Raw genomic sequence first — 12,848 nt, 5'->3', positions numbered from 1 at the left:
AATAAATAAGATCAATGTATTTAAAGATGACAATAAATAATAAGTATCAGATATCTGTAGATAGGGATTTCACATTGAATTTGATCACGTATGTAGGCTCTTTTTTTTCCTTCATGGATTGCTATACTAATTTGTATTATAATTCAACAAACAGTGGGTCTTAGTCTTTTTCCTTAGGTATTAATTTATTGTTATTATGTAGTGACAGTTCCCAGACATCGTAGTCATTGACTGTTTCCACTGTGGTAACTGCTCTATCATGATGTTTTCTTTTAGCTGCTCTCCAATGAGATTGTAAGTTTTAAAGTAGGAAAAAGTGTCTTTCTAGGTCTTTTCATAGGAAATTATTCCATATAGACTGAAGTGCCTGATCATTGCCTCAAACTGAGCCATAATGGTGAATAAGACGCTAGTTTAACAGAGAAGAAAATCTAGCACTGATTGACAAATAGAGGTGGAAATAGGGCTTGTGTGCATGACTACAGGCAAAATGTTTTTATTTAAGGAGTTCTTGAAAGGAGACAGGGAGTCCTAGGTTACATGTACGATAAAAGGAAAGGGACATTGGATGTTAAGAGACCGACAGTTTTCCAGCCATCTTCTTTCCGTCTTACTGTGCCATTGTATACACACGTGTAAATGTTCACAAATTAGGGTAGTCCAAGGGTCCAGTGGAGAGAATGGTGCTCATACCAGCTACACCACTGTCTCTCAGAGCTGCACTCAGCATTGTTTACTCCTTTTTGTCCTGTAAGTTTGATTTTTGTTGTTGCGTAATTTAAAGTGTCCTTTAGCCCTTTTCTCTTCTACCATGAATTTCCTTTATAGGAGCATTAGAAATATCCTTTCCATTGACTCTGTAAAACTCCTGCAAAAACCTACTGTTATCCATCCATCACCTACATCTTACCGTGGCTGTGGTCTGGACTTCCGTACTTTTGTTTCACCTCTACCCATGAAAACTTGAAAAGAGTTTCCATGCATTCGTTCCTTTTATCAAATATGACTAGTTTTTTGAAATCTGACCATCATGCACTTGGGAGAAGTCTTGTGTGGAGACTGATTGATTCTGCTTTGGTGTGAATTTTTGTAAGTATACCGAGGGTCCTCAACAAGACTTTTATTAAACAGCTGTGTGGTTTTGTTTCCCTTTGTGTGTGCCTTGAGAGGCTTGCTGATAATCATCTCTGTTCTTTGATGTCATGACATCTGTTGTGTGAGGGAAAAAATACATGGGCCTTCCAGGATGTAGGATAGGATTGCTTTCTGTTGGCAGAGTTCGTGTGATCAGGGAATAGGGATATAATTGTAGTAAATTGCCACTGAAAGAAACAATAGAGGAGAGCACAGGCAGAAAGTTCCTTTTGAACTTAAGGCACTGCTAAGGAAGCACAGAGAGGGATCTCTCACTGGGCCAACCAGGCAAGGGAGGAGATTGTCCCGCTTTACTTGGTGCTGGTGTGGCCTCGCCTCGAGTCCTGTGTGCAGTTTTGGGCACCACAATACAAGAAGGATATAAAGCTATAAGAGAGCATCCGAAGGAGGGCCATTAGGAGGGTGAAGGGTCTGGAGGGGAAGCCTTATGAGAGCTGAGATCATTTGGCTTGTTTAGCCTGGAGAAGACAGCAGTACATTAGCCACTACTTGTTTTCTTCAGTAACAAAGGTTGCACAGAACAAGTAGAAGGTTTTGTCCCCATCTTCTGAGGCAAAGATGAAGTAAGAAACTTGCTGTCCAAGGTCATTACTCACCTGTCTCTGAAGAGGTAACCTCTCCCTGATAGAGTAATTAATAGTGGGGCTGCTGGAGAAGAACAAGAAATTCTCAAAAATTAGCAAGAGCTGGTGCAAAAGTGGGGTTGAATAGAGATGGTATCTAAGGCTTTTGAACCACCCTTACCAATGGTGTACTGCAACTGATTTTATCATAGAGTAGGAATAGACCTCTCTTAATCCCCCATCCTCTGCAAAGCATTGTTCTAAGGTGCAGTAAGATTGTGTACTACTGCACTTCCTAGGAGCTTCATTTCCCTGCTCTGAAAAGTTTATCACAAAACAATTCTTTAGAATTTTTGAATCACCCTATTCTTTATCTTTGTCCCTCTGTTTCTCAGTCACAAATCGACTGTAGCCATAAAAGAATTGAGAACAACAAAGAACAACAATGCCTTGAGCCACACTTAAGTTGAAATACCTGCTGTCAGCTCTGCTCTGTCATGCACTGTATTTGATGCTGTTTGCTTCTAGGCTTGAGTTTGTTTTGCTTTATATCTAAAGCAAAAATACAAGGAGCAGCTGAGTCACTGCAAGAACATAATAAAAGTTTTTCTTAGCAATATGGTCTTTGAGAACTGGTGGTGTGTTAAATTATTCAGCAGTTAGAGAAGACTTTTTTTTTATATATAACACTGGTGAGTCATTCTATGTTCACAGATTAATTCAGATAATGGTACCAGGTAAAATACAGATCTTAATAAGGTTACTTGAGCACTCCTTTACTCAAGAACTTCTGTCACTAGAAGCCTTCAAACAGGTTAGGCAAACATCTGTCAGGATGACAAAGCTGTAGTTGATTCTGCTGAAACAGGAGGTTGGTCTTGAGTAGGCTTTCAGGGGTCCCATCTGTCCTTTTTCTACAGCTGGGATAATTTTGTAATTTCCTTGTGACTGTTTCCTAAGTATTTTGCATGGTGTGCTGTACAAATTTCTTTCAGGTGTATTTCTCTTAGTGGTCATTAAGATTAAAACATTGAAGAATATGTAATACTTTTCTGCCACTTGTCCATTAGTTTTTGCACCCATCAGGTAAGCCAGGCGTGTTCGATACTATATATTGAAAATAAATAGCTGCTCATTTTACAAAGTTGCATGAAAAAACATCAAAGCTAGAGAGAGAGGCTAAACCTCTCTATCATACAATTTTTCTTTGAAATCCCACATAATGCAGAGTATATATCTCTAAAATAAGCTGTCTGACCACTATTTCTTCTCCTGGTATTTGTAGCAGTGGAGCCTTTAAGAAAATAATTACTTGCTGTTTAGATGGGGAGGAAAAAACCCAATTAAAAACATTTAGCAAGTGTTATAAACTTGTTCTTTCCTTTTTGAATAAAAATAGTGTTGTAGCTGTTGTAACAGCAAATCAGACTTGTTGGGAGAGGTGCTTGCTTTTCTTAGATGAGCTCATACAATTGATAAAAGTAGATAAGCTTCTAAGCCTGATCTGAAGTAGATCTTGCCCCCTGTAGTTTTCCACCAGGTTTAGTTGATATAATGAAATATGTTATTTAAAAATAAACTTTATTTTCTTACAGGATTATTTGGTAAATATTTTGCAAACCAGAAATTTCATATAGAATGATATTCATATTTACTCTGGAATTTCTGTTCTATAACACTGCTCCACGTGAAATAGAGTTCTGTTTTTAAGTATTAATAATGGAAGATGTAGTATAGGGGAGATTAAATGCTGATAAATAGGATTTACCCTCTTCTAATCTGGACAGAACTGGGGTTTAGCTCTTTCTCTGTGAGACCATAAGACAGTTGAATCTACCCATTCTTGGTTTTAAATGGTAGACCTTGTGAATAACCAAAGACTTAATTTTTCTACCAGTTTGCCAATAAGTAAGTAATATCTATTGATTTAAGGTAGAAGGTAACAGATATTTACAGCTTCTTTCAAAGGGTTTGGACGTTTTTATCTTTCAGAATTTAAATTTAACTTCACTGTCATGTCCAGGAAGCTTTGAAAAGTACTTTTCCAAAATGCATTTATGGGGAGAAGTGGTCTTAATTCCAGCAGTGTGCATTTGTTCAGACAGGCCACTGGAAGTGCCCTCAGTTCTTGGCTGTAACAGCAGAATACTTTCTAATGGAAATAGGTGTTCAGAAAAGAAGATTGCTGGGTTTGGAAATGCCGTTTAGAAAAGTTGATCTTCAGAATATGGTATGCTAAATTACCACAATAGCAAGCCCCTTCTTTGAAGGAATTCTTGGTCTAAATTTTCTTCATAAAAAATTGGGGGGGAGCCCCCAAAAGCCCTATTTATGTGTTTCCAGGCAACACAGTAAACAGTCTTCATGGAATAACCTTAAGCATGCTCAGAGGCTTGTCATATTTCTGTGGCTGTGCCATGTTTACACAAGCTGCCTAGGTGAGGTCACTTGCTTGGCAGTGTGATTGGTACGTGCCATGCAGCTCAGCTGCATGGAGATCTGGCTATTCATAAATGCCCAAATAACATCGTGAGGTTACAGTGAAGGAGCCAAATTGCACATTTTTAGATCATAATCCTCTTAGGTACATGCATTGAGGCAGGGGACCTGTGACTGATACTCTTGATGTTTCAATGAGGCAGCTGCCTGACTACGTTCAGATGCAAGGTGGTTTTTAAGTTTTTAAGGTTCACCTCATCTTTCACAGCCCTTACAGAATGGCAATCCAGTCCTTTTTAGTGTCATATTAAGATGGTAGGAACCCTAACAAATAGGGAAACCTGGCTATCTTACCTATGCTGACTTTGCAGCCCAAACAGAAGAAAGTACCAAGAAACCCTCCTTTTTTCAGTAGGAACTAACTAAAAGGGTGATGAGATTTAACGAGGAATTGGTGTTGCTAAGTTTATTTCTATCTCCTCAATGAGGATTCCCTGGGTATGTCATCCAGAGTAAGGACTGGACAATGAAAACATTGCTGCAAAATGAATAGTCACAAATGTATTTTGAATGAAAATATACTTCTTACTCTAAAGTATAAAACCATACTTATTAAATAAAGTGTATTTCCTACAGGATTTTTTATATAGGTTTATACAAATACAGCTCATTGAATATAAGCTCATTGAATCTCCCTAGGGCAATTGTATATTGATGATCTTCATTTCCACCCTAGATTTGCATGGAGGCAGTGTACTCACATGTGTCTGTGGCTTGTTTGTTTGTTTCTTAAATATTACTTCCCAGTGGAATAACTGTCCCCTTCTGCAAGTAATATTCTGGTTATGTTTACATAATGGTTTCTGCAATGCCTTGGAAAAAACATAGGCTGATAAATATCACAGATAAGTAATTGGAATATGTTTACATCATGTTTTGTGGTGCAGTGTTGGACACACCTGTACTAGCTCTGACAGGCCTGTACAAAGAGGTGAAGAACTGTGCTAGGAGATAACCTCAGGTCCCAGAAGCTGCCCAGCTTTGCTGCTGAGCACTGCACTCCTGTTAAGAGCCTGTGCTGAAGGGGCAATGCTGCTTCCAGAGCTGGCATGTTGAGCAGCTCTCTTTGGTGCTGTGTGTTGTGGCTAAATAGTCCTTGTTCAAATCAATGGCCCAGATTCTTACAGAGCTTTTTCATAAAGCTCTTATTGTATCCTGGACAAGACCAAAGGAAGCAAATCAAATGTTAGGCTATGTTACAGGCAAGGGAAACCAAGACAAGACGTGGCATTGTACATTTTCACCTTAAATGCTCTGTGGCTTTGGCCGTTTTACAAAAGGCACGTCAGAAATAGGCAACTTATGTTACCAGAATAGGCTGGATTTTGGATGGGATGAGAAGGTGATAGGGGAGGGATTAAGGACTGAAAAGAGCTAGGTTTGTGTTCCTGTCTGTTGTCTTATTCTAAGAAGTGATACATAAATTAAAAACTATATTAAGTTTTGTGTAAAGCAGGATTTACAGGATATTCTGGAGGCAAGAGGAAAAAACCCTTAGAAACAAATTCTCATCTCCCTCCTTCTTCTCCCAGAAATCCCCACTTGCCAATCTCCATTGTCAATATTTACACTAGTTTATACTGAAGGTGTACGGTTATAAAAGTCTAACAGAGAATAGCAAGATCATCAATTACATAAAGAAAGGAAAAACCTAATCATTACAGCATGCCTGGACAGACTCTTGCAATTTATGTGTTTCTTTGGTATCTGTTAAAGGTAACTGGTGGGATGGTAAATGATGACTTTTAGTATACAGTTTGAAGAAATGGGGAGGGGGAGAGTGAAGGGACAGTAGAGCTCAAAGCACTGTACAAACATTAAATAGCCCTAATGCAAAGCCCACCTCACCAGCTATGCATAAGGCAGCCTGTTTTACCCCTGCTGTGTGCCAGGAGACGAAGATAAGGTTAATCACTATGTACAGAATTCAAGGGCACAGTTTCTTTTTGCTTTCTTATCTGTACAGACTTTTCAATTGACTTTTAATCCTTCTTACACAGGCTGTTTAAATCCCATCAACACTGTTTATAAATGGAGATTTCGTTAATAACTCAGCCTTACCCAAGCAGACAGTTTTCAAATTGCTGCTGAATGCTGTTGTATTCATTAAATCTCTTAGTGTTGCCAGCTGGCCACTATTTCTTGTAGTCTGAAAGGCTTTGAATCCCTCTTTGCTTTGGGACTTGACTGGTTTTGTTAAATTGTGTTAACAGGTACTCCTACATCGTTTGTCACTGGCCTGTAGTGTTAATTGCAAAGTCGATGATAATTTGATGTCTCTGAAAATCTGTGTGATAATTAGATGCTCTGTGGAACTTTGATTTATTGAATTTGGTCTGAAGATGAAAAATAAAAGCATCTCAATTTTCTTTTTCAGATGCTATAGATTTAATAACATACAAGGTTGTCTCTAATGCTGGAGATTTTAGAAGGAAATTCTAATAAAGTCCATAGAGTAATATGAAGACTAGTTTTTGTCTGTAACTATTGCTGTATGAACTGCTGATGTAACCATCTGGAATTTTCCCAAGTTTGGGTGAGTGTTTGTCCAAAGAGCAAAAACAAATACAGTAGCCACAGTGGAAGGAATAGATAGGCTACCATTTTATTTTCACATCAGATTTGTGTGTTTCTGTTTGCTAGCAGCTGTGCTTAATAATAAAACTTCAATTCTACAAACTGAATCCATCTGAACAGGTTATACAGCAAAGCTCTCAGGCCATTGGGAAGGATTTAGTTGCATTTTGGTCACAGATAAATCCATGTTTTCCATTAAGTCCCTGCCCTGTCTTAAACTTCCACTGTTGGAAACTTTAATGAAGTTGAATCACACCAAATTTCACTCCCAAAAGCTGCTTGTAGTCTGAGAGACACGGTTCCCACTTGTTGCTGATATACTATGCAGCAATTTATGAGGCTGCTGTCCTGGGTGAGTCCCCATACTAGGGTGGGGCTGTCCCTAAGCCAGACAAGTAGAGGAATGCCTTTCCCTAGTAGTCCTTGGACCTGGATGCTCTTTCTTGCTCTTCACACCTAAGCCTCTGGTTTGCCATCCTTCATTTCCAGAAACTGCCTTTTCTGGCTTTGCTTTCTCCCCTGTTTTTAATGATCAGTGGATCCAGGTGTCAGGCACTGGGGAGGGGTGCAGCCTGTTTTCTTCTACTTTTACATTTGTACTTTGTACAGGGAGTTTTCAACCTCTACCTTCCTAGTTTTTCCAAGGCAGAAGGAAGTTGTGGTGTGATACTAGCTGAGACAAAGCCTGTATTTATAGAACTTGTGCAAGTTTCAGCTTCATAACAACAAGCTCAAATTTAGATAAATTCTCCTAGACTTTGTTTTTCCTGGGGCAGACCAGACATTTTCAATCTGCAGGTGGCTTTGATAAAGAGACATCAGCAAAGTAATAATGAGCTCTTGCAGAGCTAGAATTTTTTTTTAAACAGCAGCAACCTATAGCAGAGCAGAGATGAGCTTCTTCCATACCATGAAAGAAAGTCTTTGCAGGTGGATGTTTAGAGGAATACTGGGGGCCTGCTTTGGTTGTGGGGCGTTGTCCTGGAACCTTAGTACATTGCTCTAGCTCCTTCTAGTTCTCATGTCATTGAAAAGCTGAGCTAGTTTGGGAAGCAATAGGGTCAGGAGAGACTGAAAACAATAAAGCAGCAGTAAACTGGCTTTTGTGTTCTGAATTTTGAGCCTCTATTTGTTGAAGGGGCTTCTGGAAGAACTTGGTGTACAAGCCTTACTGGCACATAAGAGAGCCACACATAGGTTGATATCATCTCAGTGTGAAGAGTTCTTATATCTCCATTAGAATCATATTTAAGCAGATTTCCATTACATAAAATAGGTCATGAACCCAGGGTTCTGCTGAAATGTCTTTCACTGTGCACTCTTCTGAGTTGCCTAGCTGTGCTTGGCTGTACTAGTCAGTTTGGAAAAATACTGGGCAAAGGAAACAGTTGGAAAACTAATTCACAGTATGGAACAGACGTGCCGATTCTTGGAAGTGCCACTTGGAAGTTAATTGAAAACCTTTGAAGCTTTTTTTTCTGGGTCTTTCTCCACCTACTTTTCACATAATTGCAATGCTGCTTTAATAAGTTTTCAAATTGGTTTAAGGGCATCTAAACCAAGACACTGTTTGATGTAAACTGTTTTTTGTAAGCAGCAAACCGTGGAGGTCAAGTGCCCTTCTACCACAAGAACTGTAGGCTTTCCAGGGTGATGTACAAATACACTTATGTAATGTTTGATGTTGTTACCAGACTAGAAATGTGCTGTTTCTTCAGGCACTTTGCTTAAAATCTTCATATCCAGTTTGTTGACTTTAGTTCCCTTCACATTACTTTCACAATGTTCTGTTAGTTCCAGACTTTCTGAGTAGCTGCCCTACTCCCTTTGCCTCCTGAGACAACTGGGCTAAAGGTTGTAGACAGTCTGATGAGGAAATTCATATTAGTGTCAAATGCAGTTGGGGAGCTTCTTGGTGGAAGTTTTGTATGGTGAGAGGAAGAAAACATTTAGGGAGACACTGGTATAAAACATATGGGAAAAATGGATGCAGCTGTATTCCTTCAAATCTGATGGTGACCAAAACAGCAGGATAAATGCCATTTAGTTGATACTTTGCTAGTTGACAGAGAAAACTTGAAATACATTTGCTTTTAGAGACTTTACTGTTTGAAAACTATAATGTAAGTGCTGTTGCTCTAGTCTGTCAACAAACTTCATGAAAAAAAGTTACTATATTCTTGTATTTTATAAAAAGCTTTAACCATACCTAGCTCAGTTAAGAATTTAATAGGATGCCCAAATATAAAATTCAATTCCTTTAAAATAGACAACTTCCGTCAAGGAAGTTTGTCTAAAAAGGAGTGGAAAAGGCATTTACTTGCCAAGTTCAGACTTCTGTTTCTACTGCAGCTTTTTGATATTCCTGACTTTTAAATAGACCCCAGTCTTTCCCATGCTCTAGGTGCTTGGAATTGAATGTTTTTAGCTACTGTTGACTGAGAATTGTTAGCCAGTAACTCTCAATGTGAGGCTGATTGCTTTAAGACTAGCTTGGATACCTCTGTGTCCAATGTTCCTTAACATTGTACTTTTAGAAAAAAGTTTTGCATAGTGTCTTTTTTGTGGTTGTTCTCTCTTTTTTTAATAGCCACATAAATGTCAACAAGCTGGCACGCAAGGCAGCATAGCAGGATTGTAGGATAACTGTTTCCAGTACTTTTCTGCCATTCTTGTATCCAGATACCTTCTTAACTTAAACTCTCTCTTGGCCAGTATTCTTGTGATTCTTCTATACTCAGACCTGGATTTGTGCCATCTATCCCATACATGCTGGTTACTTATTACCAGGCAGGCCTGTCAGTGCCTGAGGATGTAGTGTCCCTCTCTTGGGAAACTTGTGGCTGGTAAGGCTTTCTCAGAACAAAGGATCGTTTGTTGATATGCAGAGCAACAATTCAGAGACAAGAATATTGAGCCAAAAATCTAAATGTGTGTTTTGTTTTATGTGAACGTCTGTCTTGTTATGAGGCAGAGCAGGCAGTTGTGGGTTGGTTTTTTCATCAGTGAGTACCCATGCAGAGAGTTTGTCTGTTTTTAGGACTTCATAAATAGTGCTGCCATTACCCGCACACATTCTTGTCCCTTCCACCCCTGCCATCTCCTCCCCTCCTGGAAGATTGCATAGACAAGGGAAAAAAGGAATTTGGTCATTTGGGGCTTCTGGTAGCTGGTTACAGTCTGTAAAATGATGACTGCGTGCATATGCACAGGTGTCTGATGTACTTGGAGCAGGTTCAGACCTGTTCCACAAATGATACGTGGGAGGTCACTGGCAGTACCCACTGAACTAAGATGGTTCTGGATGCACTGCAATTACATTTCATGTTTTTTCAAAATTTGTTGATTTAACATCATGTATGCTGCCCATCTGGGCTGTGCCCACATTGCCATGCAGAAACATCGTAACCCTGTCCTGTCATTTCTTTTATGGAGTTTCTCCCTGGGAACCAGCTCCCCAGCTTGCACCTCGCTAATTTCTTCTTCCCTCTGAACCTCTGTTAGGAGAATTATCCAGTTGCTGTATCATGTGAAACAGGGCAAAGTCCTCCACTCCTAACCTACTTGGTGTACAAGCTTATATGGGGGTTATCTTTCTTTCCTCTTCAGGTCAGCTTAGGCGTGGTCAGATTTTGGTTGCTTATACAAGACCATTTCCCTTAGCCAGGGCAATGTGTTGCCAGAAACAACCTGAAGTCTCAAGTGACTCCAGTTTAAAACATTCCCTCCCAGCAATGTCTTGATTGTATTTCAACAAAATAATTAGTGCAGGACAGCTATTAAGAAAGTGCCTGCCTGTGTGTGTAATGCTGCATTATTATTCTATAGCCCCGAGAATGAATTCATTGAAGAAAATGTGGCCCTTGCATGTGGAAGGAAGAATATAGATAATAGTGCAGTACACAGGGTTTTATTTATTTATTCTTTAAGAGCAAAGAATCAGCCTCTTGTTGTTACAAGAGGGGACACAGGAAGTCCTCTCATTTGCCACAATTGAACCTCCCTCTCTCAATCCTGGTTAGTACAAGTTCTACACTTCAGCTACTGGTTGTGGACATGCAAATACCTTGCCTTAGCAAAATGACTCCCACTAGGCTTGTTTAAATCTAGAGAGATGATGCTCAGGAGTTCTCTCTTTCCGTAGCCCAAAGCCTGAATTCTGCCTTGCCAGTCTTTGGTGGTTCAAATCCTAATGCTGATCCTGACTCTGGTTTCTCCTGGTGAACCCCTGGTCTAAGCTCACCAAAATTATTTCTCTGGGACTCATCTCAGTCTTGTTTGTTTTAGGCGTTGTGCAGTGATCCTTGATATCTCCAGACCTATGCTTTTCCAAGTAATTCCTTATTTGCTGCAGCTCTAAAGAGTTGGCATCTGGCCCTTATTTGCTACAATCCAAATTTGGTTTAGTCTCATCCCTACTAGCTTCAGAGGAGTTTGATGGGACATGTAAATTTCCTTCAAGTCACATTTCACATTAAGTTATAATTTGTTACTTGTATGAAATTTACATTTACAGAAATAATAGAATGAATTATTTTTGTGGCAGTCTTTCTCAAGAGGACTTCTCAGGAAGATGACAAACGCACCTTGATAAAGAGAAATCATCCTCTCTGCTGTTGTGAGTAATATGGGCAAGTTAGCAAATGAACCAGAGTTTTTTGCTAGCATTTTAGTTTACAGGCTTCAGTGATCATTGTTGCATCTTCATCAGTAGTGAAAATGTGGTCCCGTTCTGCCTGAGTTTTCATTTGTTCTATTTTGCTGGTTTGGAATCCCTGCTGAGTGTCCAGAGGGCCACTGTCACGCTGGTGAGGAGCAGAGGGACAGGTATGGATTTGTAGCTTTACTGACAAAATGAGAAGGCGTTTGAATGCTTAGAGCTTCATATCCAGATTTATAAGCTCCTATTTTAATACTATCTTAGTAAAATTGTGTATGTTTAGTACGGCATGTGTGCGTTTTCATTTACTTACTTGTACTTTACTTTTCATTTGAAAATTGCTATTGATCAGGCTTCAATGGTAGCTTGATTACAAGATGCTGATTCTGATAAGGAAATCTGAGAGCATTGTGTCTCCTACAGCACATCTGCTGTATGAATTTTGTGTGTGGTTTCAGCATGTGTGAATCTGAGAGACTACACAGTCAGTGCTGGCCTTTCCCAGGACTTTGGCAGAATCTATTGTGGGTTTAAAATGCTGTATAGAAAGTAGGCAGGTAGGCAGTAGTAGGTGGCCTTTCCTCTCTCACAACAGCAAGTGGTGGTTGATCTAAAATTATGATTGTAACAAACAGTGGACTTAAGGCTAAGTTCCAATACTGTGGTTAACTTAAAAAAAAAGATACTTAACAGTATTTGAACAGAAAGTGCTAGAATTGGTTTCAAGCCTGTTTCAACTTGGTTGCCCTAAAAAATATGCTTTTGAGAAGGTAGGTGGGGGAAGATATTAACAGTTGCATGGTTTAGATGTCACTATCGCAGACAGCAGTGTTACGAAGTCCAGAAGAGTATGTAGGTTTATTCAGATCCTGAGCAGCTCAGTTGCAGAAATCTCCTGTGACTTTATAGTTGTCCTGCAGGGACCCAAAGCCTTTGTGGCCAGTGGAAAAGTGCCAAGGTGGCAGTGGCAGTAGAAGGATGATAGTCCTGCAGGAGCTTGGTGCCAGGCCAGTTTGTCCCAGGGGTCTTGAGGGAACTCTCCAACCTCTGAAGTTATCCAGGATTTAGAAGGATGCAGAAGTCGTGCTGTGTTAAACAGGGGCACGTGTACTGTGTCCTCGAAGCATGTGTTGGCAGGGGCACTGCAGTTTGCTGGGGCTCATCAGAGCGGATGTTGGCTGGCGCTAGTCACAGGGCAGGGGTGGCTCCTGATGGGCTGGGAGGCTTCTGCTCCCTGCTTTACCCCAGCAAGTGTCAGTGACCTCTTAACTCGCTGTAAGAGGAAAAGGTGGCATATTCCTGCAAGTGGCAACATAGTAAGACTCACTGTAGGAAATGGTATCAATTCCTGAGTAGGAGACAGGCCAGATCTTTTAGGATTTGTATCAGCAGGA

Source organism: Corvus brachyrhynchos, unplaced genomic scaffold (genome assembly GCF_000691975.1).
Source record: "Corvus brachyrhynchos isolate BGI_N302 unplaced genomic scaffold, ASM69197v1 scaffold14, whole genome shotgun sequence".
Lineage (NCBI taxonomy): Eukaryota > Metazoa > Chordata > Aves > Passeriformes > Corvidae > Corvus > Corvus brachyrhynchos.
This window is presented reverse-complemented; position numbering follows the sequence as displayed.